The sequence below is a fragment of the Ovis canadensis genome, chromosome 25 (assembly GCF_042477335.2).
Source record: "Ovis canadensis isolate MfBH-ARS-UI-01 breed Bighorn chromosome 25, ARS-UI_OviCan_v2, whole genome shotgun sequence".
NCBI lineage: Eukaryota > Metazoa > Chordata > Mammalia > Artiodactyla > Bovidae > Ovis > Ovis canadensis.
Genome location: NC_091269.1, coordinates 20,661,900 through 20,689,344, shown reverse-complemented (window position 1 = coordinate 20,689,344; position 27,445 = coordinate 20,661,900). Strand labels below are relative to the sequence as shown.

Genomic DNA, 27,445 nt, shown 5'->3' with positions numbered 1-27,445 from the left:
GCAGGTGCCGGGCAGGATGGGCGCTCAGGGCCACGGCTGGGCTGCGCCTAGGCCCGCAGGAGGCTCAGAGGACCGCGGGCCCCAGCGGGCCCCGAGGCCCTGGGCAGCGAACGCCTTGGGGAGGTGGGCGAGGGGCTGGGGGAGGGGCGGCGGCCCCCGAGCCGGGTGGTGCCTGGAGGGTCCCAGGGTGGGAGAGCGCCACGACCTCGGCGCCCCTCACTCCACCCTCCCCGCTACACCCACCGGCGGGCACACCCGGCCGGCTGCTCCCGGTCCCGGAAGCCCTGTGGTCCCCCGGGCCGGGCCGGCGGTGTGTTGGCCGGGGGGGGGGGGGGGGGGGGGGGGGCGGGGACGTGGGCGGGGGCGGGGCGCGGGGCGGCGTGTGCCGGCCACCGGGCCGCCGGGAGTCCGGTCGCGGGTGGTGCAGCTCAAGTGCAGCGCGCGCTCCGTGGAGAGCTGGAGAGCTGCGGCCGCCGGCTGGCCCGGGCGGCAGGTCAGAGCGAAAGGCAGGCGCAGCGCAGGGCTCTTAGGGCGCCTGGCGGCAGCCGCCTCCGTCTACGGCCATACCACCCTGAACGCGCCCGATCTCGTCTGATCTCGGAAGCTAAGCAGGGTCGGGCCCGGTTAGTACTTGGATGGGAGACCGCCTGGGAATACCGGGTGCTGTAGGCTTTTTGTTGTTTCTGTTTTGCCCTGCCTCCCCTCTCCTTTAGCCCCCGGCCCCAGCCGCACCGCAAGCCGCACCAGCCGCTGGCCCCTGGCACCCCACCGCGCTCAGAGCCGCCGCCTGCCTTCCAGCCCCTCTCAGGTTGGCTGGCCGGGGCCCCGACTCCCGCTGCAGACCTGGGTTGCCTCCGCGCGGCCCGCGAGCCCCTCGGCTTTCGGCGTCCAGGAAACCAGAGGAACGGCGGCGGCGGGGGCGCGGGGGTCTCTGTCTGGGGCTCCCTTGGCAGGCCTCAGGCAATTCTGGGCGGGGCCGGGGCCCCAGCCCCACCCCCAGACGCATCCTGGCAGGCAACCTCGCGGTCTCCCGAAGGCGCGGGCGCACAACACACACACACACACACACACACACACACACACACACACCCTCACGCCCGCCCCCCTCCCCCCAAACACAGGCACACCTCCCGCAGCCCAGACAGGTCAAGAGCCGGAAACCACAAGTAAGGGAGACGGAGAAAGAGGGAGAGAGAGAGACAGCAAGAGGACCGCACAGGCTTCCAAAGCCCCGGCCGCCACACCCTCCCCCCTCCACTGTGGGTATCCACCCGGCCCCCCCAGTCGACCCGACCCCACCACCGTCGCCCACCGACACACTCACACGCACACTCTCTCCCACACTCACCCTCTGGCCTGGGGGCGGGGGCTGGGTCTCGCCTCAGGGAGCCAAGCCGAAGGGGACCTTTGAGACCTCGGCTGCGAGGAAGTCTTGGGGTCCCCACGGGTGATTGCCAGCCCCAGGGCACCGCGTCCAGCCGGGGCTCGCCGGGCCCAAGGCTCACGCCCCCTCCCTTGCGCACGGGCCGCTCTCTGCGGTGTGTGACGGTCTGTGCCAGAGTGTCCGTCTCGGATGGGATGCCGTCCCCTGTGCCCTGTCCGTCTCCCGCTTTCCGTCTCGCTGTGGGTCGGTCGCTCTGTGTCTCCGTCTCTCTGGCTCTCCCTCCCTGGGTGTGCCTGCGCGCTCGTGTCTGTCTGTCTGTCTGCATCTGCATCTGCATCTGCATCAGCATCTGCCCTCTCGCCGTCTTGGGAGCCTGTCTCTGAACCTTCATCTCTTTGCGTCTCTGTCTCTCCTGACCCCCGGCCTGCCGTCCCTTCCTCTGGCCCCGGCCTCTCACGGGGGGGTGCTCTGGCCGTGGCCCTGGCTGACGAGCTTGCGCCGGCCGGCTGTCTCACTTGGCGTGGGTGCCTGCGAGTGTGTCTGTGTGCCTGTCCGTGTGGCTGCACGTCGCTCGTCTGCACCCTCAGCAAGGTCCGGTGCTTGGAGGGCGGCGTGGGGGCAAGGGGGGGGCCTCGGTAGGGCGAAGGGGTGGGGCTGACGAGCTCTGGTCGCCGGCGCTGGTGGCTGCAGGTGGGTTTGGGCACCGCGCAGGTGCCGGGCAGGATGGGCGCTCAGGGCCACGGCTGGGCTGCGCCTAGGCACGCAGGAGGCTCAGAGGACCGCGGGCCCCAGCGAGCCCCGAGGCCCTGGGCAGCGAACGCCTTGGGGAGGTGGGCGAGGGGCTGGGGGAGGGGCGGCGGCCCCCGAGCCGGGTGGTGCCTGGAGGGTCCCAGGGTGGGAGAGCGCCACGACCTCGGCGCCCCTCACTCCACCCTCCCCGCTACACCCACCGGCGGGCACACCCGGCCGGCTGCTCCCGGTCCCGGAAGCCCTGTGGTCCCCCGGGCCGGGCCGGCGGTGTGTTGGCCGGGGGGGGGGGGGGGGGGGGGGGGGGGGGGGGGGGGACGGGGGGGGGGGCGGGGCGCGGGGCGGCGTGTGCCGGCCACCGGGCCGCCGGGAGTCCGGTCGCGGGTGGTGCAGCTCAAGTGCAGCGCGCGCTCCGTGGAGAGCTGGAGAGCTGCGGCCGCCGGCTGGCCCGGGCGGCAGGTCAGAGCGAAAGGCAGGCGCAGCGCAGGGCTCTTAGGGCGCCTGGCGGCAGCCGCCTCCGTCTACGGCCATACCACCCTGAACGCGCCCGATCTCGTCTGATCTCGGAAGCTAAGCAGGGTCGGGCCCGGTTAGTACTTGGATGGGAGACCGCCTGGGAATACCGGGTGCTGTAGGCTTTTTGTTGTTTCTGTTTTGCCCTGCCTCCCCTCTCCTTTAGCCCCCGGCCCCAGCCGCACCGCAAGCCGCACCAGCCGCTGGCCCCTGGCACCCCACCGCGCTCAGAGCCGCCGCCTGCCTTCCAGCCCCTCTCAGGTTGGCTGGCCGGGGCCCCGACTCCCGCTGCAGACCTGGGTTGCCTCCGCGCGGCCCGCGAGCCCCTCGGCTTTCGGCGTCCAGGAAACCAGAGGAACGGCGGCGGCGGGGGCGCGGGGGTCTCTGTCTGGGGCTCCCTTGGCAGGCCTCAGGCAATTCTGGGCGGGGCCGGGGCCCCAGCCCCACCCCCAGACGCATCCTGGCAGGCAACCTCGCGGTCTCCCGAAGGCGCGGGCGCACAACACACACACACACACACACACACACACACACACACACACCCTCACGCCCGCCCCCCTCCCCCCAAACACAGGCACACCTCCCGCAGCCCAGACAGGTCAAGAGCCGGAAACCACAAGTAAGGGAGACGGAGAAAGAGGGAGAGAGAGAGACAGCAAGAGGACCGCACAGGCTTCCAAAGCCCCGGCCGCCACACCCTCCCCCCTCCACTGTGGGTATCCACCCGGCCCCCCCAGTCGACCCGACCCCACCACCGTCGCCCACCGACACACTCACACGCACACTCTCTCCCACACTCACCCTCTGGCCTGGGGGCGGGGGCTGGGTCTCGCCTCAGGGAGCCAAGCCGAAGGGGACCTTTGAGACCTCGGCTGCGAGGAAGTCTTGGGGTCCCCACGGGTGATTGCCAGCCCCAGGGCACCGCGTCCAGCCGGGGCTCGCCGGGCCCAAGGCTCACGCCCCCTCCCTTGCGCACGGGCCGCTCTCTGCGGTGTGTGACGGTCTGTGCCAGAGTGTCCGTCTCGGATGGGATGCCGTCCCCTGTGCCCTGTCCGTCTCCCGCTTTCCGTCTCGCTGTGGGTCGGTCGCTCTGTGTCTCCGTCTCTCTGGCTCTCCCTCCCTGGGTGTGCCTGCGCGCTCGTGTCTGTCTGTCTGTCTGCATCTGCATCTGCATCTGCATCAGCATCTGCCCTCTCGCCGTCTTGGGAGCCTGTCTCTGAACCTTCATCTCTTTGCGTCTCTGTCTCTCCTGACCCCCGGCCTGCCGTCCCTTCCTCTGGCCCCGGCCTCTCACGGGGGGGTGCTCTGGCCGTGGCCCTGGCTGACGAGCTTGCGCCGGCCGGCTGTCTCACTTGGCGTGGGTGCCTGCGAGTGTGTCTGTGTGCCTGTCCGTGTGGCTGCACGTCGCTCGTCTGCACCCTCAGCAAGGTCCGGTGCTTGGAGGGCGGCGTGGGGGCAAGGGGGGGGCCTCGGTAGGGCGAAGGGGTGGGGCTGACGAGCTCTGGTCGCCGGCGCTGGTGGCTGCAGGTGGGTTTGGGCACCGCGCAGGTGCCGGGCAGGATGGGCGCTCAGGGCCACGGCTGGGCTGCGCCTAGGCACGCAGGAGGCTCAGAGGACCGCGGGCCCCAGCGAGCCCCGAGGCCCTGGGCAGCGAACGCCTTGGGGAGGTGGGCGAGGGGCTGGGGGAGGGGCGGCGGCCCCCGAGCCGGGTGGTGCCTGGAGGGTCCCAGGGTGGGAGAGCGCCACGACCTCGGCGCCCCTCACTCCACCCTCCCCGCTACACCCACCGGCGGGCACACCCGGCCGGCTGCTCCCGGTCCCGGAAGCCCTGTGGTCCCCCGGGCCGGGCCGGCGGTGTGTTGGCCGGGGGGGGGGGGGGGGCGGGGACGTGGGCGGGGCCGGGGGGCGGGGCGGCGTGTGCCGGCCACCGGGCCGCCGGGAGTCCGGTCGCGGGTGGTGCAGCTCAAGTGCAGCGCGCGCTCCGTGGAGAGCTGGAGAGCTGCGGCCGCCGGCTGGCCCGGGCGGCAGTTCAGAGCGAAAGGCAGGCGCAGCGCAGGGCTCTTAGGGCGCCTGGCGGCAGCCGCCTCCGTCTACGGCCATACCACCCTGAATGCGCCCGATCTCGTCTGATCTCGGAAGCTAAGCAGGGTCGGGCCCGGTTAGTACTTGGATGGGAGACCGCCTGGGAATACCGGGTGCTGTAGGCTTTTTGTTGTTTCTGTTTTGCCCTGCCTCCCCTCTCCTTTAGCCCCCGGCCCCAGCCGCACCGCAAGCCGCACCAGCCGCTGGCCCCTGGCACCCCACCGCGCTCAGAGCCGCCGCCTGCCTTCCAGCCCCTCTCAGGTTGGCTGGCCGGGGCCCCGACTCCCGCTGCAGACCTGGGTTGCCTCCGCGCGGCCCGCGAGCCCCTCGGCTTTCGGCGTCCAGGAAACCAGAGGAACGGCGGCGGCGGGGGCGCGGGGGTCTCTGTCTGGGGCTCCCTTGGCAGGCCTCAGGCAATTCTGGGCGGGGCCGGGGCCCCAGCCCCACCCCCAGACGCATCCTGGCAGGCAACCTCGCGGTCTCCCGCAGGCGCGGGCGCACAACACACACACACACACACACACACACACACACACACACACACCCTCACGCCCGCCCCCCTCCCCCCAAACACAGGCACACCTCCCGCAGCCCAGACAGGTCAAGAGCCGGAAACCACAAGTAAGGGAGACGGAGAAAGAGGGAGAGAGAGAGACAGCAAGAGGACCGCACAGGCTTCCAAAGCCCCGGCCGCCACACCCTCCCCCCTCCACTGTGGGTATCCACCCGGCCCCCCCAGTCGACCCGACCCCACCGTCGCCCACCGACACACTCACACGCACACTCTCTCCCACACTCACCCTCTGGCCTGGGGGCGGGGGCTGGGTCTCGCCTCAGGGAGCCAAGCCGAAGGGGACCTTTGAGACCTCGGCTGCGAGGAAGTCTTGGGGTCCCCACGGGTGATTGCCAGCCCCAGGGCACCGCGTCCAGCCGGGGCTCGCCGGGCCCAAGGCTCACGCCCCCTCCCTTGCGCGCGGGCCGCTCTCTGCGGTGTGTGACGGTCTGTGCCAGAGTGTCCGTCTCGGATGGGATGCCGTCCCCTGTGCCCTGTCCGTCTCCCGCTTTCCTTCTCGCTGTGGGTCGGTCGCTCTGTGTCTCCGTCTCTCTGGCTCTCCCTCCCTGGGTGTGCCTGCGCGCTCGTGTCTGTCTGTCTGTCTGCATCTGCATCTGCATCTGCATCTGCCCTCTCGCCGTCTTGGGAGCCTGTCTCTGAACCTTCATCTCTTTGCGTCTCTGTCTCTCCTGACCCCCGGCCTGCCGTCCCTTCCTCTGGCCCCGGCCTCTCACGGGTGGGTGCTCTGGCCGTGGCCCTGGCTGACGAGCTTGCGCCGGCCGGCTGTCTCACTTGGCGTGGGTGCCTGCGAGTGTGTCTGTGTGCCTGTCCGTGTGGCTGCACGTCGCTCGTCTGCACCCTCAGCAAGGTCCGGTGCTTGGAGGGCGGCGTGGGGGCAAGGGGGGGGCCTCGGTAGGGCGAAGGGGCGGGGCTGACGAGCTCTGGTCGCCGGCGCTGGTGGCTGCAGGTGGGTTTGGGCACCGCGCAGGTGCCGGGCAGGATGGGCGCTCAGGGCCACGGCTGGGCTGCGCCTAGGCCCGCAGGAGGCTCAGAGGACCGCGGGCCCCAGCGGGCCCCGAGGCCCTGGGCAGCGAACGCCTTGGGGAGGTGGGCGAGGGGCTGGGGGAGGGGCGGCGGCCCCCGAGCCGGGTGGTGCCTGGAGGGTCCCAGGGTGGGAGAGCGCCACGACCTCGGCGCCCCTCACTCCACCCTCCCCGCTACACCCACCGGCGGGCACACCCGGCCGGCTGCTCCCGGTCCCGGAAGCCCTGTGGTCCCCCGGGCCGGGCCGGCGGTGTGTTGGCCGGGGGGGGGGGGGGGGGGGGGCGGGGCCGTGGGCGGGGGCGGGGCGCGGGGCGGCGTGTGCCGGCCACCGGGCCGCCGGGAGTCCGGTCGCGGGTGGTGCAGCTCAAGTGCAGCGCGCGCTCCGTGGAGAGCTGGAGAGCTGCGGCCGCCGGCTGGCCCGGACGGCAGGTCAGAGCGAAAGGCAGGCGCAGCGCAGGGCTCTTAGGGCGCCTGGCGGCAGCCGCCTCCGTCTACGGCCATACCACCCTGAACGCGCCCGATCTCGTCTGATCTCGGAAGCTAAGCAGGGTCGGGCCCGGTTAGTACTTGGATGGGAGACCGCCTGGGAATACCGGGTGCTGTAGGCTTTTTGTTGTTTCTGTTTTGCCCTGCCTCCCCTCTCCTTTAGCCCCCGGCCCCAGCCGCACCGCAAGCCGCACCAGCCGCTGGCCCCTGGCACCCCACCGCGCTCAGAGCCGCCGCCTGCCTTCCAGCCCCTCTCAGGTTGGCTGGTCGGGGCCCCGACTCCCGCTGCAGACCTGGGTTGCCTCCGCGCGGCCCGCGAGCCCCTCGGCTTTCGGCGGCCAGGAAACCAGAGGAACGGCGGCGGCGGGGGCGCGGGGGTCTCTGTCTGGGGCTCCCTTGGCAGGCCTCAGGCAATTCTGGGAGGGGCCGGGGCCCCAGCCCCACCCCCAGACGCATCCTGGCAGGCAACCTCGCGGTCTCCCGCAGGCGCGGGCGCACAACACACACACACACACACACACACACACACACACACACACCCTCACGCCCGCCCCCCTCCCCCCAAACACAGGCACACCTCCCGCAGCCCAGACAGGTCAAGAGCCGGAAACCACAAGTAAGGGAGACGGAGAAAGAGGGAGAGAGAGAGACAGCAAGAGGACCGCACAGGCTTCCAAAGCCCCGGCCGCCACACCCTCCCCCCTCCACTGTGGGTATCCACCCGGCCCCCCCAGTCGACCCGACCCCACCGTCGCCCACCGACACACTCACACGCACACTCTCTCCCACACTCACCCTCTGGCCTGGGGGCGGGGGCTGGGTCTCGCCTCAGGGAGCCAAGCCGAAGGGGACCTTTGAGACCTCGGCTGCGAGGAAGTCTTGGGGTCCCCACGGGTGATTGCCAGCCCCAGGGCACCGCGTCCAGCCGGGGCTCGCCGGGCCCAAGGCTCACGCCCCCTCCCTTGCGCACGGGCCGCTCTCTGCGGTGTGTGACGGTCTGTGCCAGAGTGTCCGTCTCGGATGGGATGCCGTCCCCTGTGCCCTGTCCGTCTCCCGCTTTCCGTCTCGCTGTGGGTCGGTCGCTCTGTGTCTCCGTCTCTCTGGCTCTCCCTCCCTGGGTGTGCCTGCGCGCTCGTGTCTGTCTGTCTGTCTGCATCTGCATCTGCATCTGCATCTGCCCTCTCGCCGTCTTGGGAGCCTGTCTCTGAACCTTCATCTCTTTGCGTCTCTGTCTCTCCTGACCCCCGGCCTGCCGTCCCTTCCTCTGGCCCCGGCCTCTCACGGGTGGGTGCTCTGGCCGTGGCCCTGGCTGACGAGCTTGCGCCGGCCGGCTGTCTCACTTGGCGTGGGTGCCTGCGAGTGTGTCTGTGTGCCTGTCCGTGTGGCTGCACGTCGCTCGTCTGCACCCTCAGCAAGGTCCGGTGCTTGGAGGGCGGCGTGGGGGCAAGGGGGGGGCCTCGGTAGGGCGAAGGGGCGGGGCTGACGAGCTCTGGTCGCCGGCGCTGGTGGCTGCAGGTGGGTTTGGGCACCGCGCAGGTGCCGGGCAGGATGGGCGCTCAGGGCCACGGCTGGGCTGCGCCTAGGCCCGCAGGAGGCTCAGAGGACCGCGGGCCCCAGCGGGCCCCGAGGCCCTGGGCAGCGAACGCCTTGGGGAGGTGGGCGAGGGGCTGGGGGAGGGGCGGCGGCCCCCGAGCCGGGTGGTGCCTGGAGGGTCCCAGGGTGGGAGAGCGCCACGACCTCGGCGCCCCTCACTCCACCCTCCCCGCTACACCCACCGGCGGGCACACCCGGCCGGCTGCTCCCGGTCCCGGAAGCCCTGTGGTCCCCCGGGCCGGGCCGGCGGTGTGTTGGCCGGGGGGGGGGGGGGGGGGGGGGGGGGGGGCGGGGACGTGGGCGGGGGCGGGGCGCGGGGCGGCGTGTGCCGGCCACCGGGCCGCCGGGAGTCCGGTCGCGGGTGGTGCAGCTCAAGTGCAGCGCGCGCTCCGTGGAGAGCTGGAGAGCTGCGGCCGCCGGCTGGCCCGGGCGGCAGGTCAGAGCGAAAGGCAGGCGCAGCGCAGGGCTCTTAGGGCGCCTGGCGGCAGCCGCCTCCGTCTACGGCCATACCACCCTGAACGCGCCCGATCTCGTCTGATCTCGGAAGCTAAGCAGGGTCGGGCCCGGTTAGTACTTGGATGGGAGACCGCCTGGGAATACCGGGTGCTGTAGGCTTTTTGTTGTTTCTGTTTTGCCCTGCCTCCCCTCTCCTTTAGCCCCCGGCCCCAGCCGCACCGCAAGCCGCACCAGCCGCTGGCCCCTGGCACCCCACCGCGCTCAGAGCCGCCGCCTGCCTTCCAGCCCCTCTCAGGTTGGCTGGCCGGGGCCCCGACTCCCGCTGCAGACCTGGGTTGCCTCCGCGCGGCCCGCGAGCCCCTCGGCTTTCGGCGTCCAGGAAACCAGAGGAACGGCGGCGGCGGGGGCGCGGGGGTCTCTGTCTGGGGCTCCCTTGGCAGGCCTCAGGCAATTCTGGGCGGGGCCGGGGCCCCAGCCCCACCCCCAGACGCATCCTGGCAGGCAACCTCGCGGTCTCCCGAAGGCGCGGGCGCACAACACACACACACACACACACACACACACACACACACACACCCTCACGCCCGCCCCCCTCCCCCCAAACACCGGCACACCTCCCGCAGCCCAGACAGGTCAAGAGCCGGAAACCACAAGTAAGGGAGACGGAGAAAGAGGGAGAGAGAGAGACAGCAAGAGGACCGCACAGGCTTCCAAAGCCCCGGCCGCCACACCCTCCCCCCTCCACTGTGGGTATCCACCCGGCCCCCCCAGTCGACCCGACCCCACCACCGTCGCCCACCGACACACTCACACGCACACTCTCTCCCACACTCACCCTCTGGCCTGGGGGCGGGGGCTGGGTCTCGCCTCAGGGAGCCAAGCCGAAGGGGACCTTTGAGACCTCGGCTGCGAGGAAGTCTTGGGGTCCCCACGGGTGATTGCCAGCCCCAGGGCACCGCGTCCAGCCGGGGCTCGCCGGGCCCAAGGCTCACGCCCCCTCCCTTGCGCACGGGCCGCTCTCTGCGGTGTGTGACGGTCTGTGCCAGAGTGTCCGTCTCGGATGGGATGCCGTCCCCTGTGCCCTGTCCGTCTCCCGCTTTCCGTCTCGCTGTGGGTCGGTCGCTCTGTGTCTCCGTCTCTCTGGCTCTCCCTCCCTGGGTGTGCCTGCGCGCTCGTGTCTGTCTGTCTGTCTGCATCTGCATCTGCATCTGCATCAGCATCTGCCCTCTCGCCGTCTTGGGAGCCTGTCTCTGAACCTTCATCTCTTTGCGTCTCTGTCTCTCCTGACCCCCGGCCTGCCGTCCCTTCCTCTGGCCCCGGCCTCTCACGGGGGGGTGCTCTGGCCGTGGCCCTGGCTGACGAGCTTGCGCCGGCCGGCTGTCTCACTTGGCGTGGGTGCCTGCGAGTGTGTCTGTGTGCCTGTCCGTGTGGCTGCACGTCGCTCGTCTGCACCCTCAGCAAGGTCCGGTGCTTGGAGGGCGGCGTGGGGGCAAGGGGGGGGCCTCGGTAGGGCGAAGGGGTGGGGCTGACGAGCTCTGGTCGCCGGCGCTGGTGGCTGCAGGTGGGTTTGGGCACCGCGCAGGTGCCGGGCAGGATGGGCGCTCAGGGCCACGGCTGGGCTGCGCCTAGGCACGCAGGAGGCTCAGAGGACCGCGGGCCCCAGCGAGCCCCGAGGCCCTGGGCAGCGAACGCCTTGGGGAGGTGGGCGAGGGGCTGGGGGAGGGGCGGCGGCCCCCGAGCCGGGTGGTGCCTGGAGGGTCCCAGGGTGGGAGAGCGCCACGACCTCGGCGCCCCTCACTCCACCCTCCCCGCTACACCCACCGGCGGGCACACCCGGCCGGCTGCTCCCGGTCCCGGAAGCCCTGTGGTCCCCCGGGCCGGGCCGGCGGTGTGTTGGCCGGGGGGGGGGGGGGGGGCGGGGACGTGGGCGGGGCCGGGGGGCGGGGCGGCGTGTGCCGGCCACCGGGCCGCCGGGAGTCCGGTCGCGGGTGGTGCAGCTCAAGTGCAGCGCGCGCTCCGTGGAGAGCTGGAGAGCTGCGGCCGCCGGCTGGCCCGGGCGGCAGTTCAGAGCGAAAGGCAGGCGCAGCGCAGGGCTCTTAGGGCCCCTGGCGGCAGCCGCCTCCGTCTACGGCCATACCACCCTGAATGCGCCCGATCTCGTCTGATCTCGGAAGCTAAGCAGGGTCGGGCCCGGTTAGTACTTGGATGGGAGACCGCCTGGGAATACCGGGTGCTGTAGGCTTTTTGTTGTTTCTGTTTTGCCCTGCCTCCCCTCTCCTTTAGCCCCCGGCCCCAGCCGCACCGCAAGCCGCACCAGCCGCTGGCCCCTGGCACCCCACCGCGCTCAGAGCCGCCGCCTGCCTTCCAGCCCCTCTCAGGTTGGCTGGCCGGGGCCCCGACTCCCGCTGCAGACCTGGGTTGCCTCCGCGCGGCCCGCGAGCCCCTCGGCTTTCGGCGTCCAGGAAACCAGAGGAACGGCGGCGGCGGGGGCGCGGGGGTCTCTGTCTGGGGCTCCCTTGGCAGGCCTCAGGCAATTCTGGGCGGGGCCGGGGCCCCAGCCCCACCCCCAGACGCATCCTGGCAGGCAACCTCGCGGTCTCCCGCAGGCGCGGGCGCACAACACACACACACACACACACACACACACACACACACACACACACCCTCACGCCCGCCCCCCTCCCCCCAAACACAGGCACACCTCCCGCAGCCCAGACAGGTCAAGAGCCGGAAACCACAAGTAAGGGAGACGGAGAAAGAGGGAGAGAGAGAGACAGCAAGAGGACCGCACAGGCTTCCAAAGCCCCGGCCGCCACACCCTCCCCCCTCCACTGTGGGTATCCACCCGGCCCCCCCAGTCGACCCGACCCCACCGTCGCCCACCGACACACTCACACGCACACTCTCTCCCACACTCACCCTCTGGCCTGGGGGCGGGGGCTGGGTCTCGCCTCAGGGAGCCAAGCCGAAGGGGACCTTTGAGACCTCGGCTGCGAGGAAGTCTTGGGGGTCCCCACGGGTGATTGCCAGCCCCAGGGCACCGCGTCCAGCCGGGGCTCGCCGGGCCCAAGGCTCACGCCCCCTCCCTTGCGCACGGGCCGCTCTCTGCGGTGTGTGACGGTCTGTGCCAGAGTGTCCGTCTCGGATGGGATGCCGTCCCCTGTGCCCTGTCCGTCTCCCGCTTTCCGTCTCGCTGTGGGTCGGTCGCTCTGTGTCTCCGTCTCTCTGGCTCTCCCTCCCTGGGTGTGCCTGCGCGCTCGTGTCTGTCTGTCTGTCTGCATCTGCATCTGCATCTGCATCTGCCCTCTCGCCGTCTTGGGAGCCTGTCTCTGAACCTTCATCTCTTTGCGTCTCTGTCTCTCCTGACCCCCGGCCTGCCGTCCCTTCCTCTGGCCCCGGCCTCTCACGGGGGGGTGCTCTGGCCGTGGCCCTGGCTGACGAGCTTGCGCCGGCCGGCTGTCTCACTTGGCGTGGGTGCCTGCGAGTGTGTCTGTGTGCCTGTCCGTGTGGCTGCACGTCGCTCGTCTGCACCCTCAGCAAGGTCCGGTGCTTGGAGGGCGGCGTGGGGGCAAGGGGGGGGCCTCGGTAGGGCGAAGGGGCGGGGCTGACGAGCTCTGGTCGCCGGCGCTGGTGGCTGCAGGTGGGTTTGGGCACCGCGCAGGTGCCGGGCAGGATGGGCGCTCAGGGCCACGGCTGGGCTGCGCCTAGGCACGCAGGAGGCTCAGAGGACCGCGGGCCCCAGCGAGCCCCGAGGCCCTGGGCAGCGAACGCCTTGGGGAGGTGGGCGAGGGGCTGGGGGAGGGGCGGCGGCCCCCGAGCCGGGTGGTGCCTGGAGGGTCCCAGGGTGGGAGAGCGCCACGACCTCGGCGCCCCTCACTCCACCCTCCCCGCTACACCCACCGGCGGGCACACCCGGCCGGCTGCTCCCGGTCCCGGAAGCCCTGTGGTCCCCCGGGCCGGGCCGGCGGTGTGTTGGCCGGGGGGGGGGGGGGGGGGGGGGGGGGCGGGGGGGGGGCGGGGGCGGGGCGCGGGGCGGCGTGTGCCGGCCACCGGGCCGCCGGGAGTCCGGTCGCGGGTGGTGCAGCTCAAGTGCAGCGCGCGCTCCGTGGAGAGCTGGAGAGCTGCGGCCGCCGGCTGGCCCGGGCGGCAGTTCAGAGCGAAAGGCAGGCGCAGCGCAGGGCTCTTAGGGCGCCTGGCGGCAGCCGCCTCCGTCTACGGCCATACCACCCTGAATGCGCCCGATCTCGTCTGATCTCGGAAGCTAAGCAGGGTCGGGCCCGGTTAGTACTTGGATGGGAGACCGCCTGGGAATACCGGGTGCTGTAGGCTTTTTGTTGTTTCTGTTTTGCCCTGCCTCCCCTCTCCTTTAGCCCCCGGCCCCAGCCGCACCGCAAGCCGCACCAGCCGCTGGCCCCTGGCACCCCACCGCGCTCAGAGCCGCCGCCTGCCTTCCAGCCCCTCTCAGGTTGGCTGGCCGGGGCCCCGACTCCCGCTGCAGACCTGGGTTGCCTCCGCGCGGCCCGCGAGCCCCTCGGCTTTCGGCGTCCAGGAAACCAGAGGAACGGCGGCGGCGGGGGCGCGGGGGTCTCTGTCTGGGGCTCCCTTGGCAGGCCTCAGGCAATTCTGGGCGGGGCCGGGGCCCCAGCCCCACCCCCAGACGCATCCTGGCAGGCAACCTCGCGGTCTCCCGCAGGCGCGGGCGCACAACACACACACACACACACACACACACACACACACACACACACCCTCACGCCCGCCCCCCTCCCCCCAAACACAGGCACACCTCCCGCAGCCCAGACAGGTCAAGAGCCGGAAACCACAAGTAAGGGAGACGGAGAAAGAGGGAGAGAGAGAGACAGCAAGAGGACCGCACAGGCTTCCAAAGCCCCGGCCGCCACACCCTCCCCCCTCCACTGTGGGTATCCACCCGGCCCCCCCAGTCGACCCGACCCCACCGTCGCCCACCGACACACTCACACGCACACTCTCTCCCACACTCACCCTCTGGCCTGGGGGCGGGGGCTGGGTCTCGCCTCAGGGAGCCAAGCCGAAGGGGACCTTTGAGACCTCGGCTGCGAGGAAGTCTTGGGGTCCCCACGGGTGATTGCCAGCCCCAGGGCACCGCGTCCAGCCGGGGCTCGCCGGGCCCAAGGCTCACGCCCCCTCCCTTGCGCGCGGGCCGCTCTCTGCGGTGTGTGACGGTCTGTGCCAGAGTGTCCGTCTCGGATGGGATGCCGTCCCCTGTGCCCTGTCCGTCTCCCGCTTTCCGTCTCGCTGTGGGTCGGTCGCTCTGTGTCTCCGTCTCTCTGGCTCTCCCTCCCTGGGTGTGCCTGCGCGCTCGTGTCTGTCTGTCTGTCTGCATCTGCATCTGCATCTGCATCTGCCCTCTCGCCGTCTTGGGAGCCTGTCTCTGAACCTTCATCTCTTTGCGTCTCTGTCTCTCCTGACCCCCGGCCTGCCGTCCCTTCCTCTGGCCCCGGCCTCTCACGGGTGGGTGCTCTGGCCGTGGCCCTGGCTGACGAGCTTGCGCCGGCCGGCTGTCTCACTTGGCGTGGGTGCCTGCGAGTGTGTCTGTGTGCCTGTCCGTGTGGCTGCACGTCGCTCGTCTGCACCCTCAGCAAGGTCCGGTGCTTGGAGGGCGGCGTGGGGGCAAGGGGGGGGCCTCGGTAGGGCGAAGGGGCGGGGCTGACGAGCTCTGGTCGCCGGCGCTGGTGGCTGCAGGTGGGTTTGGGCACCGCGCAGGTGCCGGGCAGGATGGGCGCTCAGGGCCACGGCTGGGCTGCGCCTAGGCCCGCAGGAGGCTCAGAGGACCGCGGGCCCCAGCGGGCCCCGAGGCCCTGGGCAGCGAACGCCTTGGGGAGGTGGGCGAGGGGCTGGGGGAGGGGCGGCGGCCCCCGAGCCGGGTGGTGCCTGGAGGGTCCCAGGGTGGGAGAGCGCCACGACCTCGGCGCCCCTCACTCCACCCTCCCCGCTACACCCACCGGCGGGCACACCCGGCCGGCTGCTCCCGGTCCCGGAAGCCCTGTGGTCCCCCGGGCCGGGCCGGCGGTGTGTTGGCCGGGGGGGGGGGGGGGGGGGGGGGGGGCGGGGGGGGGGGGGGGGGGGGGGCGGGGCGGCGTGTGCCGGCCACCGGGCCGCCGGGAGTCCGGTCGCGGGTGGTGCAGCTCAAGTGCAGCGCGCGCTCCGTGGAGAGCTGGAGAGCTGCGGCCGCCGGCTGGCCCGGGCGGCAGGTCAGAGCGAAAGGCAGGCGCAGCGCAGGGCTCTTAGGGCGCCTGGCGGCAGCCGCCTCCGTCTACGGCCATACCACCCTGAACGCGCCCGATCTCGTCTGATCTCGGAAGCTAAGCAGGGTCGGGCCCGGTTAGTACTTGGATGGGAGACCGCCTGGGAATACCGGGTGCTGTAGGCTTTTTGTTGTTTCTGTTTTGCCCTGCCTCCCCTCTCCTTTAGCCCCCGGCCCCAGCCGCACCGCAAGCCGCACCAGCCGCTGGCCCCTGGCACCCCACCGCGCTCAGAGCCGCCGCCTGCCTTCCAGCCCCTCTCAGGTTGGCTGGCCGGGGCCCCGACTCCCGCTGCAGACCTGGGTTGCCTCCGCGCGGCCCGCGAGCCCCTCGGCTTTCGGCGTCCAGGAAACCAGAGGAACGGCGGCGGCGGGGGCGCGGGGGTCTCTGTCTGGGGCTCCCTTGGCAGGCCTCAGGCAATTCTGGGCGGGGCCGGGGCCCCAGCCCCACCCCCAGACGCATCCTGGCAGGCAACCTCGCGGTCTCCCGAAGGCGCGGGCGCACAACACACACACACACACACACACACACCCACACACACACACACACCCTCACGCCCGCCCCCCTCCCCCCAAACACAGGCACACCTCCCGCAGCCCAGACAGGTCAAGAGCCGGAAACCACAAGTAAGGGAGACGGAGAAAGAGGGAGAGAGAGAGACAGCAAGAGGACCGCACAGGCTTCCAAAGCCCCGGCCGCCACACCCTCCCCCCTCCACTGTGGGTATCCACCCGGCCCCCCCAGTCGACCCGACCCCACCACCGTCGCCCACCGACACACTCACACGCACACTCTCTCCCACACTCACCCTCTGGCCTGGGGGCGGGGGCTGGGTCTCGCCTCAGGGAGCCAAGCCGAAGGGGACCTTTGAGACCTCGGCTGCGAGGAAGTCTTGGGGTCCCCACGGGTGATTGCCAGCCCCAGGGCACCGCGTCCAGCCGGGGCTCGCCGGGCCCAAGGCTCACGCCCCCTCCCTTGCGCACGGGCCGCTCTCTGCGGTGTGTGACGGTCTGTGCCAGAGTGTCCGTCTCGGATGGGATGCCGTCCCCTGTGCCCTGTCCGTCTCCCGCTTTCCGTCTCGCTGTGGGTCGGTCGCTCTGTGTCTCCGTCTCTCTGGCTCTCCCTCCCTGGGTGTGCCTGCGCGCTCGTGTCTGTCTGTCTGTCTGCATCTGCATCTGCATCTGCATCAGCATCTGCCCTCTCGCCGTCTTGGGAGCCTGTCTCTGAACCTTCATCTCTTTGCGTCTCTGTCTCTCCTGACCCCCGGCCTGCCGTCCCTTCCTCTGGCCCCGGCCTCTCACGGGGGGGTGCTCTGGCCGTGGCCCTGGCTGACGAGCTTGCGCCGGCCGGCTGTCTCACTTGGCGTGGGTGCCTGCGAGTGTGTCTGTGTGCCTGTCCGTGTGGCTGCACGTCGCTCGTCTGCACCCTCAGCAAGGTCCGGTGCTTGGAGGGCGGCGTGGGGGCAAGGGGGGGGCCTCGGTAGGGCGAAGGGGTGGGGCTGACGAGCTCTGGTCGCCGGCGCTGGTGGCTGCAGGTGGGTTTGGGCACCGCGCAGGTGCCGGGCAGGATGGGCGCTCAGGGCCACGGCTGGGCTGCGCCTAGGCACGCAGGAGGCTCAGAGGACCGCGGGCCCCAGCGAGCCCCGAGGCCCTGGGCAGCGAACGCCTTGGGGAGGTGGGCGAGGGGCTGGGGGAGGGGCGGCGGCCCCCGAGCCGGGTGGTGCCTGGAGGGTCCCAGGGTGGGAGAGCGCCACGACCTCGGCGCCCCTCACTCCACCCTCCCCGCTACACCCACCGGCGGGCACACCCGGCCGGCTGCTCCCGGTCCCGGAAGCCCTGTGGTCCCCCGGGCCGGGCCGGCGGTGTGTTGGCCGGGGGGGGGGGGGGGCGGGGACGTGGGCGGGGCCGGGGGGCGGGGCGGCGTGTGCCGGCCACCGGGCCGCCGGGAGTCCGGTCGCGGGTGGTGCAGCTCAAGTGCAGCGCGCGCTCCGTGGAGAGCTGGAGAGCTGCGGCCGCCGGCTGGCCCGGGCGGCAGTTCAGAGCGAAAGGCAGGCGCAGCGCAGGGCTCTTAGGGCCCCTGGCGGCAGCCGCCTCCGTCTACGGCCATACCACCCTGAATGCGCCCGATCTCGTCTGATCTCGGAAGCTAAGCAGGGTCGGGCCCGGTTAGTACTTGGATGGGAGACCGCCTGGGAATACCGGGTGCTGTAGGCTTTTTGTTGTTTCTGTTTTGCCCTGCCTCCCCTCTCCTTTAGCCCCCGGCCCCAGCCGCACCGCAAGCCGCACCAGCCGCTGGCCCCTGGCACCCCACCGCGCTCAGAGCCGCCGCCTGCCTTCCAGCCCCTCTCAGGTTGGCTGGCCGGGGCCCCGACTCCCGCTGCAGACCTGGGTTGCCTCCGCGCGGCCCGCGAGCCCCTCGGCTTTCGGCGGCCAGGAAACCAGAGGAACGGCGGCGGCGGGGGCGCGGGGGTCTCTGTCTGGGGCTCCCTTGGCAGGCCTCAGGCAATTCTGGGCGGGGCCGGGGCCCCAGCCCCACCCCCAGACGCATCCTGGCAGGCAACCTCGCGGTCTCCCGCAGGCGCGGGCGCACAACACACACACACACACACACACACACACACACACACACCCACACCCTCACGCCCGCCCCCCTCCCCCCAAACACAGGCACACCTCCCGCAGCCCAGACAGGTCAAGAGCCGGAAACCACAAGTAAGGGAGACGGAGAAAGAGGGAGAGAGAGAGACAGCAAGAGGACCGCACAGGCTTCCAAAGCCCCGGCCGCCACACCCTCCCCCCTCCACTGTGGGTATCCACCCGGCCCCCCCAGTCGACCCGACCCCACCGTCGCCCACCGACACACTCACACGCACACTCTCTCCCACACTCACCCTCTGGCCTGGGGGCGGGGGCTGGGTCTCGCCTCAGGGAGCCAAGCCGAAGGGGACCTTTGAGACCTCGGCTGCGAGGAAGTCTTGGGGTCCCCACGGGTGATTGCCAGCCCCAGGGCACCGCGTCCAGCCGGGGCTCGCCGGGCCCAAGGCTCACGCCCCCTCCCTTGCGCGCGGGCCGCTCTCTGCGGTGTGTGACGGTCTGTGCCAGAGTGTCCGTCTCGGATGGGATGCCGTCCCCTGTGCCCTGTCCGTCTCCCGCTTTCCTTCTCGCTGTGGGTCGGTCGCTCTGTGTCTCCGTCTCTCTGGCTCTCCCTCCCTGGGTGTGCCTGCGCGCTCGTGTCTGTCTGTCTGTCTGCATCTGCATCTGCATCTGCATCTGCCCTCTCGCCGTCTTGGGAGCCTGTCTCTGAACCTTCATCTCTTTGCGTCTCTGTCTCTCCTGACCCCCGGCCTGCCGTCCCTTCCTCTGGCCCCGGCCTCTCACGGGTGGGTGCTCTGGCCGTGGCCCTGGCTGACGAGCTTGCGCCGGCCGGCTGTCTCACTTGGCGTGGGTGCCTGCGAGTGTGTCTGTGTGCCTGTCCGTGTGGCTGCACGTCGCTCGTCTGCACCCTCAGCAAGGTCCGGTGCTTGGAGGGCGGCGTGGGGGCAAGGGGGGGGCCTCGGTAGGGCGAAGGGGCGGGGCTGACGAGCTCTGGTCGCCGGCGCTGGTGGCTGCAGGTGGGTTTGGGCACCGCGCAGGTGCCGGGCAGGATGGGCGCTCAGGGCCACGGCTGGGCTGCGCCTAGGCCCGCAGGAGGCTCAGAGGACCGCGGGCCCCAGCGGGCCCCGAGGCCCTGGGCAGCGAACGCCTTGGGGAGGTGGGCGAGGGGCTGGGGGAGGGGCGGCGGCCCCCGAGCCGGGTGGTGCCTGGAGGGTCCCAGGGTGGGAGAGCGCCACGACCTCGGCGCCCCTCACTCCACCCTCCCCGCTACACCCACCGGCGGGCACACCCGGCCGGCTGCTCCCGGTCCCGGAAGCCCTGTGGTCCCCCGGGCCGGGCCGGCGGTGTGTTGGCCGGGGGGGGGGGGGGGGGGGGGGGGGGGGGGGGCGGGGGGGGGGGGGGGGGGGGCGGGGCGGCGTGTGCCGGCCACCGGGCCGCCGGGAGTCCGGTCGCGGGTGGTGCAGCTCAAGTGCAGCGCGCGCTCCGTGGAGAGCTGGAGAGCTGCGGCCGCCGGCTGGCCCGGGCGGCAGGTCAGAGCGAAAGGCAGGCGCAGCGCAGGGCTCTTAGGGCCCCTGGCGGCAGCCGCCTCCGTCTACGGCCATACCACCCTGAACGCGCCCGATCTCGTCTGATCTCGGAAGCTAAGCAGGGTCGGGCCCGGTTAGTACTTGGATGGGAGACCGCCTGGGAATACCGGGTGCTGTAGGCTTTTTGTTGTTTCTGTTTTGCCCTGCCTCCCCTCTCCTTTAGCCCCCGGCCCCAGCCGCACCGCAAGCCGCACCAGCCGCTGGCCCCTGGCACCCCACCGCGCTCAGAGCCGCCGCCTGCCTTCCAGCCCCTCTCAGGTTGGCTGGCCGGGGCCCCGACTCCCGCTGCAGACCTGGGTTGCCTCCGCGCGGCCCGCGAGCCCCTCGGCTTTCGGCGTCCAGGAAACCAGAGGAACGGCGGCGGCGGGGGCGCGGGGGTCTCTGTCTGGGGCTCCCTTGGCAGGCCTCAGGCAATTCTGGGCGGGGCCGGGGCCCCAGCCCCACCCCCAGACGCATCCTGGCAGGCAACCTCGCGGTCTCCCGCAGGCGCGGGCGCACAACACACACACACACACACACACACACACACACACACACCCTCACGCCCGCCCCCCTCCCCCCAAACACAGGCACACCTCCCGCAGCCCAGACAGGTCAAGAGCCGGAAACCACAAGTAAGGGAGACGGAGAAAGAGGGAGAGAGAGAGACAGCAAGAGGACCGCACAGGCTTCCAAAGCCCCGGCCGCCACACCCTCCCCCCTCCACTGTGGGTATCCACCCGGCCCCCCCAGTCGACCCGACCCCACCGTCGCCCACCGACACACTCACACGCACACTCTCTCCCACACTCACCCTCTGGCCTGGGGGCGGGGGCTGGGTCTCGCCTCAGGGAGCCAAGCCGAAGGGGACCTTTGAGACCTCGGCTGCGAGGAAGTCTTGGGGGTCCCCACGGGTGATTGCCAGCCCCAGGGCACCGCGTCCAGCCGGGGCTCGCCGGGCCCAAGGCTCACGCCCCCTCCCTTGCGCACGGGCCGCTCTCTGCGGTGTGTGACGGTCTGTGCCAGAGTGTCCGTCTCGGATGGGATGCCGTCCCCTGTGCCCTGTCCGTCTCCCGCTTTCCGTCTCGCTGTGGGTCGGTCGCTCTGTGTCTCCGTCTCTCTGGCTCTCCCTCCCTGGGTGTGCCTGCGCGCTCGTGTCTGTCTGTCTGTCTGCATCTGCATCTGCATCTGCATCTGCCCTCTCGCCGTCTTGGGAGCCTGTCTCTGAACCTTCATCTCTTTGCGTCTCTGTCTCTCCTGACCCCCGGCCTGCCGTCCCTTCCTCTGGCCCCGGCCTCTCACGGGGGGGTGCTCTGGCCGTGGCCCTGGCTGACGAGCTTGCGCCGGCCGGCTGTCTCACTTGGCGTGGGTGCCTGCGAGTGTGTCTGTGTGCCTGTCCGTGTGGCTGCACGTCGCTCGTCTGCACCCTCAGCAAGGTCCGGTGCTTGGAGGGCGGCGTGGGGGCAAGGGGGGGGCCTCGGTAGGGCGAAGGGGCGGGGCTGACGAGCTCTGGTCGCCGGCGCTGGTGGCTGCAGGTGGGTTTGGGCACCGCGCAGGTGCCGGGCAGGATGGGCGCTCAGGGCCACGGCTGGGCTGCGCCTAGGCACGCAGGAGGCTCAGAGGACCGCGGGCCCCAGCGAGCCCCGAGGCCCTGGGCAGCGAACGCCTTGGGGAGGTGGGCGAGGGGCTGGGGGAGGGGCGGCGGCCCCCGAGCCGGGTGGTGCCTGGAGGGTCCCAGGGTGGGAGAGCGCCACGACCTCGGCGCCCCTCACTCCACCCTCCCCGCTACACCCACCGGCGGGCACACCCGGCCGGCTGCTCCCGGTCCCGGAAGCCCTGTGGTCCCCCGGGCCGGGCCGGCGGTGTGTTGGCCGGGGGGGGGGGGGGGGGGGGGGGGGGGGCGGGGACGGGGGCGGGGGCGGGGCGCGGGGCGGCGTGTGCCGGCCACCGGGCCGCCGGGAGTCCGGTCGCGGGTGGTGCAGCTCAAGTGCAGCGCGCGCTCCGTGGAGAGCTGGAGAGCTGCGGCCGCCGGCTGGCCCGGGCGGCAGGTCAGAGCGAAAGGCAGGCGCAGCGCAGGGCTCTTAGGGCGCCTGGCGGCAGCCGCCTCCGTCTACGGCCATACCACCCTGAACGCGCCCGATCTCGTCTGATCTCGGAAGCTAAGCAGGGTCGGGCCCGGTTAGTACTTGGATGGGAGACCGCCTGGGAATACCGGGTGCTGTAGGCTTTTTGTTGTTTCTGTTTTGCCCTGCCTCCCCTCTCCTTTAGCCCCCGGCCCCAGCCGCACCGCAAGCCGCACCAGCCGCTGGCCCCTGGCACCCCACCGCGCTCAGAGCCGCCGCCTGCCTTCCAGCCCCTCTCAGGTTGGCTGGCCGGGGCCCCGACTCCCGCTGCAGACCTGGGTTGCCTCCGCGCGGCCCGCGAGCCCCTCGGCTTTCGGCGTCCAGGAAACCAGAGGAACGGCGGCGGCGGGGGCGCGGGGGTCTCTGTCTGGGGCTCCCTTGGCAGGCCTCAGGCAATTCTGGGCGGGGCCGGGGCCCCAGCCCCACCCCCAGACGCATCCTGGCAGGCAACCTCGCGGTCTCCCGCAGGCGCGGGCGCACAACACACACACACACACACACACACACACACACACACCCTCACGCCCGCCCCCCTCCCCCCAAACACAGGCACACCTCCCGCAGCCCAGACAGGTCAAGAGCCGGAAACCACAAGTAAGGGAGACGGAGAAAGAGGGAGAGAGAGAGACAGCAAGAGGACCGCACAGGCTTCCAAAGCCCCGGCCGCCACACCCTCCCCCCTCCACTGTGGGTATCCACCCGGCCCCCCCAGTCGACCCGACCCCACCACCGTCGCCCACCGACACACTCACACGCACACTCTCTCCCACACTCACCCTCTGGCCTGGGGGCGGGGGCTGGGTCTCGCCTCAGGGAGCCAAGCCGAAGGGGACCTTTGAGACCTCGGCTGCGAGGAAGTCTTGGGGTCCCCACGGGTGATTGCCAGCCCCAGGGCACCGCGTCCAGCCGGGGCTCGCCGGGCCCAAGGCTCACGCCCCCTCCCTTGCGCACGGGCCGCTCTCTGCGGTGTGTGACGGTCTGTGCCAGAGTGTCCGTCTCGGATGGGATGCCGTCCCCTGTGCCCTGTCCGTCTCCCGCTTTCCGTCTCGCTGTGGGTCGGTCGCTCTGTGTCTCCGTCTCTCTGGCTCTCCCTCCCTGGGTGTGCCTGCGCGCTCGTGTCTGTCTGTCTGTCTGCATCTGCATCTGCATCTGCATCTGCCCTCTCGCCGTCTTGGGAGCCTGTCTCTGAACCTTCATCTCTTTGCGTCTCTGTCTCTCCTGACCCCCGGCCTGCCGTCCCTTCCTCTGGCCCCGGCCTCTCACGGGTGGGTGCTCTGGCCGTGGCCCTGGCTGACGAGCTTGCGCCGGCCGGCTGTCTCACTTGGCGTGGGTGCCTGCGAGTGTGTCTGTGTGCCTGTCCGTGTGGCTGCACGTCGCTCGTCTGCACCCTCAGCAAGGTCCGGTGCTTGGAGGGCGGCGTGGGGGCAAGGGGGGGGCCTCGGTAGGGCGAAGGGGCGGGGCTGACGAGCTCTGGTCGCCGGCGCTGGTGGCTGCAGGTGGGTTTGGGCACCGCGCAGGTGCCGGGCAGGATGGGCGCTCAGGGCCACGGCTGGGCTGCGCCTAGGCCCGCAGGAGGCTCAGAGGACCGCGGGCCCCAGCGGGCCCCGAGGCCCTGGGCAGCGAACGCCTTGGGGAGGTGGGCGAGGGGCTGGGGGAGGGGCGGCGGCCCCCGAGCCGGGTGGTGCCTGGAGGGTCCCAGGGTGGGAGAGCGCCACGACCTCGGCGCCCCTCACTCCACCCTCCCCGCTACACCCACCGGCGGGCACACCCGGCTGGCTGCTCCCGGTCCCGGAAGCCCTGTGGTCCCCCGGGCCGGGCCGGCGGTGTGTTGGCCGGGGGGGGGGGGGGGGGGGGGGGGGGGGGGGGGGGGGGGACGGGGGGGGGGGCGGGGCGCGGGGCGGCGTGTGCCGGCCACCGGGCCGCCGGGAGTCCGGTCGCGGGTGGTGCAGCTCAAGTGCAGCGCGCGCTCCGTGGAGAGCTGGAGAGCTGCGGCCGCCGGCTGGCCCGGGCGGCAGGTCAGAGCGAAAGGCAGGCGCAGCGCAGGGCTCTTAGGGCGCCTGGCGGCAGCCGCCTCCGTCTACGGCCATACCACCCTGAACGCGCCCGATCTCGTCTGATCTCGGAAGCTAAGCAGGGTCGGGCCCGGTTAGTACTTGGATGGGAGACCGCCTGGGAATACCGGGTGCTGTAGGCTTTTTGTTGTTTCTGTTTTGCCCTGCCTCCCCTCTCCTTTAGCCCCCGGCCCCAGCCGCACCGCAAGCCGCACCAGCCGCTGGCCCCTGGCACCCCACCGCGCTCAGAGCCGCCGCCTGCCTTCCAGCCCCTCTCAGGTTGGCTGGCCGGGGCCCCGACTCCCGCTGCAGACCTGGGTTGCCTCCGCGCGGCCCGCGAGCCCCTCGGCTTTCGGCGTCCAGGAAACCAGAGGAACGGCGGCGGCGGGGGCGCGGGGGTCTCTGTCTGGGGCTCCCTTGGCAGGCCTCAGGCAATTCTGGGCGGGGCCGGGGCCCCAGCCCCACCCCCAGACGCATCCTGGCAGGCAACCTCGCGGTCTCCCGCAGGCGCGGGCGCACAACACACACACACACACACACACACACACACACACACCCTCACGCCCGCCCCCCTCCCCCCAAACACAGGCACACCTCCCGCAGCCCAGACAGGTCAAGAGCCGGAAACCACAAGTAAGGGAGACGGAGAAAGAGGGAGAGAGAGAGACAGCAAGAGGACCGCACAGGCTTCCAAAGCCCCGGCCGCCACACCCTCCCCCCTCCACTGTGGGTATCCACCCGGCCCCCCCAGTCGACCCGACCCCACCACCGTCGCCCACCGACACACTCACACGCACACTCTCTCCCACACTCACCCTCTGGCCTGGGGGCGGGGGCTGGGTCTCGCCTCAGGGAGCCAAGCCGAAGGGGACCTTTGAGACCTCGGCTGCGAGGAAGTCTTGGGGTCCCCACGGGTGATTGCCAGCCCCAGGGCACCGCGTCCAGCCGGGGCTCGCCGGGCCCAAGGCTCACGCCCCCTCCCTTGCGCACGGGCCGCTCTCTGCGGTGTGTGACGGTCTGTGCCAGAGTGTCCGTCTCGGATGGGATGCCGTCCCCTGTGCCCTGTCCGTCTCCCGCTTTCCGTCTCGCTGTGGGTCGGTCGCTCTGTGTCTCCGTCTCTCTGGCTCTCCCTCCCTGGGTGTGCCTGCGCGCTCGTGTCTGTCTGTCTGTCTGCATCTGCATCTGCCCTCTCGCCGTCTTGGGAGCCTGTCTCTGAACCTTCATCTCTTTGCGTCTCTGTCTCTCCTGACCCCCGGCCTGCCGTCCCTTCCTCTGGCCCCGGCCTCTCACGGGTGGGTGCTCTGGCCGTGGCCCTGGCTGACGAGCTTGCGCCGGCCGGCTGTCTCACTTGGCGTGGGTGCCTGCGAGTGTGTCTGTGTGCCTGTCCGTGTGGCTGCACGTCGCTCGTCTGCACCCTCAGCAAGGTCCGGTGCTTGGAGGGCGGCGTGGGGGCAAGGGGGGGGCCTCGGTAGGGCGAAGGGGCGGGGCTGACGAGCTCTGGTCGCCGGCGCTGGTGGCTGCAGGTGGGTTTGGGCACCGCGCAGGTGCCGGGCAGGATGGGCGCTCAGGGCCACGGCTGGGCTGCGCCTAGGCCCGCAGGAGGCTCAGAGGACCGCGGGCCCCAGCGGGCCCCGAGGCCCTGGGCAGCGAACGCCTTGGGGAGGTGGGCGAGGGGCTGGGGGAGGGGCGGCGGCCCCCGAGCCGGGTGGTGCCTGGAGGGTCCCAGGGTGGGAGAGCGCCACGACCTCGGCGCCCCTCACTCCACCCTCCCCGCTACACCCACCGGCGGGCACACCCGGCCGGCTGCTCCCGGTCCCGGAAGCCCTGTGGTCCCCCGGGCCGGGCCGGCGGTGTGTTGGCCGGGGGGGGGGGGGGGGGGGCGGGGACGTGGGCGGGGGCGGGGCGCGGGGCGGCGTGTGCCGGCCACCGGGCCGCCGGGAGTCCGGTCGCGGGTGGTGCAGCTCAAGTGCAGCGCGCGCTCCGTGGAGAGCTGGAGAGCTGCGGCCGCCGGCTGGCCCGGGCGGCAGGTCAGAGCGAAAGGCAGGCGCAGCGCAGGGCTCTTAGGGCCCCTGGCGGCAGCCGCCTCCGTCTACGGCCATACCACCCTGAACGCGCCCGATCTCGTCTGATCTCGGAAGCTAAGCAGGGTCGGGCCCGGTTAGTACTTGGATGGGAGACCGCCTGGGAATACCGGGTGCTGTAGGCTTTTTGTTGTTTCTGTTTTGCCCTGCCTCCCCTCTCCTTTAGCCCCCGGCCCCAGCCGCACCGCAAGCCGCACCAGCCGCTGGCCCCTGGCACCCCACCGCGCTCAGAGCCGCCGCCTGCCTTCCAGCCCCTCTCAGGTTGGCTGGCCGGGGCCCCGACTCCCGCTGCAGACCTGGGTTGCCTCCGCGCGGCCCGCGAGCCCCTCGGCTTTCGGCGTCCAGGAAACCAGAGGAACGGCGGCGGCGGGGGCGCGGGGGTCTCTGTCTGGGGCTCCCTTGGCAGGCCTCAGGCAATTCTGGGCGGGGCCGGGGCCCCAGCCCCACCCCCAGACGCATCCTGGCAGGCAACCTCGCGGTCTCCCGCAGGCGCGGGCGCACAACACACACACACACACACACACACACACACACACACACACACCCTCACGCCCGCCCCCCTCCCCCCAAACACAGGCACACCTCCCGCAGCCCAGACAGGTCAAGAGCCGGAAACCACAAGTAAGGGAGACGGAGAAAGAGGGAGAGAGAGAGACAGCAAGAGGACCGCACAGGCTTCCAAAGCCCCGGCCGCCACACCCTCCCCCCTCCACTGTGGGTATCCACCCGGCCCCCCCAGTCGACCCGACCCCACCGTCGCCCACCGACACACTCACACGCACACTCTCTCCCACACTCACCCTCTGGCCTGGGGGCGGGGGCTGGGTCTCGCCTCAGGGAGCCAAGCCGAAGGGGACCTTTGAGACCTCGGCTGCGAGGAAGTCTTGGGGGTCCCCACGGGTGATTGCCAGCCCCAGGGCACCGCGTCCAGCCGGGGCTCGCCGGGCCCAAGGCTCACGCCCCCTCCCTTGCGCACGGGCCGCTCTCTGCGGTGTGTGACGGTCTGTGCCAGAGTGTCCGTCTCGGATGGGATGCCGTCCCCTGTGCCCTGTCCGTCTCCCGCTTTCCGTCTCGCTGTGGGTCGGTCGCTCTGTGTCTCCGTCTCTCTGGCTCTCCCTCCCTGGGTGTGCCTGCGCGCTCGTGTCTGTCTGTCTGTCTGCATCTGCATCTGCATCTGCATCTGCCCTCTCGCCGTCTTGGGAGCCTGTCTCTGAACCTTCATCTCTTTGCGTCTCTGTCTCTCCTGACCCCCGGCCTGCCGTCCCTTCCTCTGGCCCCGGCCTCTCACGGGGGGGTGCTCTGGCCGTGGCCCTGGCTGACGAGCTTGCGCCGGCCGGCTGTCTCACTTGGCGTGGGTGCCTGCGAGTGTGTCTGTGTGCCTGTCCGTGTGGCTGCACGTCGCTCGTCTGCACCCTCAGCAAGGTCCGGTGCTTGGAGGGCGGCGTGGGGGCAAGGGGGGGGCCTCGGTAGGGCGAAGGGGCGGGGCTGACGAGCTCTGGTCGCCGGCGCTGGTGGCTGCAGGTGGGTTTGGGCACCGCGCAGGTGCCGGGCAGGATGGGCGCTCAGGGCCACGGCTGGGCTGCGCCTAGGCACGCAGGAGGCCCAGAGGACCGCGGGCCCCAGCGAGCCCCGAGGCCCTGGGCAGCGAACGCCTTGGGGAGGTGGGCGAGGGGCTGGGGGAGGGGCGGCGGCCCCCGAGCCGGGTGGTGCCTGGAGGGTCCCAGGGTGGGAGAGCGCCACGACCTCGGCGCCCCTCACTCCACCCTCCCCGCTACACCCACCGGCGGGCACACCCGGCCGGCTGCTCCCGGTCCCGGAAGCCCTGTGGTCCCCCGGGCCGGGCCGGCGGTGTGTTGGCCGGGGGGGGGGGGGGGGGGGGGGCGGGGACG

The 27,445-nt window shown here is 71.8% G+C and overlaps 13 non-coding genes across 13 annotated transcripts; all 13 read left to right on the top strand.

The window, feature by feature from the left end:
* Positions 1–553: 553 nt before the first annotated feature.
* Positions 554–672, top strand: LOC138430590 (5S ribosomal RNA). The gene has a single exon (XR_011253280.1). It is a non-coding gene; the product is annotated as a 5S ribosomal RNA (ribosomal RNA).
* A 1,978-nt stretch (positions 673–2,650) lies between these two features.
* On the top strand, positions 2,651–2,769 carry LOC138430589 (5S ribosomal RNA). The gene has a single exon (XR_011253279.1). It is a non-coding gene; the product is annotated as a 5S ribosomal RNA (ribosomal RNA).
* A 1,963-nt stretch (positions 2,770–4,732) lies between these two features.
* Positions 4,733–4,851, top strand: LOC138430676 (5S ribosomal RNA). Its single transcript, XR_011253353.1, has one exon. It is a non-coding gene; the product is annotated as a 5S ribosomal RNA (ribosomal RNA).
* A 1,961-nt stretch (positions 4,852–6,812) lies between these two features.
* Positions 6,813–6,931, top strand: LOC138430588 (5S ribosomal RNA). The gene has a single exon (XR_011253278.1). It is a non-coding gene; the product is annotated as a 5S ribosomal RNA (ribosomal RNA).
* Positions 6,932–8,898: 1,967 nt separating this feature from the next.
* On the top strand, positions 8,899–9,017 carry LOC138430587 (5S ribosomal RNA). The gene has a single exon (XR_011253277.1). It is a non-coding gene; the product is annotated as a 5S ribosomal RNA (ribosomal RNA).
* A 1,964-nt stretch (positions 9,018–10,981) lies between these two features.
* On the top strand, positions 10,982–11,100 carry LOC138430675 (5S ribosomal RNA). The gene has a single exon (XR_011253352.1). It is a non-coding gene; the product is annotated as a 5S ribosomal RNA (ribosomal RNA).
* A 1,968-nt stretch (positions 11,101–13,068) lies between these two features.
* LOC138430674 (5S ribosomal RNA) lies at positions 13,069–13,187 on the top strand. Its single transcript, XR_011253351.1, has one exon. It is a non-coding gene; the product is annotated as a 5S ribosomal RNA (ribosomal RNA).
* A 1,964-nt stretch (positions 13,188–15,151) lies between these two features.
* Positions 15,152–15,270, top strand: LOC138430585 (5S ribosomal RNA). The gene has a single exon (XR_011253275.1). It is a non-coding gene; the product is annotated as a 5S ribosomal RNA (ribosomal RNA).
* A 1,966-nt stretch (positions 15,271–17,236) lies between these two features.
* Positions 17,237–17,355, top strand: LOC138430673 (5S ribosomal RNA). Its single transcript, XR_011253350.1, has one exon. It is a non-coding gene; the product is annotated as a 5S ribosomal RNA (ribosomal RNA).
* Positions 17,356–19,325: 1,970 nt separating this feature from the next.
* On the top strand, positions 19,326–19,444 carry LOC138430584 (5S ribosomal RNA). The gene has a single exon (XR_011253274.1). It is a non-coding gene; the product is annotated as a 5S ribosomal RNA (ribosomal RNA).
* Positions 19,445–21,409: 1,965 nt separating this feature from the next.
* LOC138430583 (5S ribosomal RNA) lies at positions 21,410–21,528 on the top strand. Its single transcript, XR_011253273.1, has one exon. It is a non-coding gene; the product is annotated as a 5S ribosomal RNA (ribosomal RNA).
* Positions 21,529–23,499: 1,971 nt separating this feature from the next.
* Positions 23,500–23,618, top strand: LOC138430582 (5S ribosomal RNA). Its single transcript, XR_011253272.1, has one exon. It is a non-coding gene; the product is annotated as a 5S ribosomal RNA (ribosomal RNA).
* Positions 23,619–25,562: 1,944 nt separating this feature from the next.
* LOC138430581 (5S ribosomal RNA) lies at positions 25,563–25,681 on the top strand. Its single transcript, XR_011253271.1, has one exon. It is a non-coding gene; the product is annotated as a 5S ribosomal RNA (ribosomal RNA).
* The last annotated feature ends 1,764 nt before the right edge of the window (positions 25,682–27,445 follow it).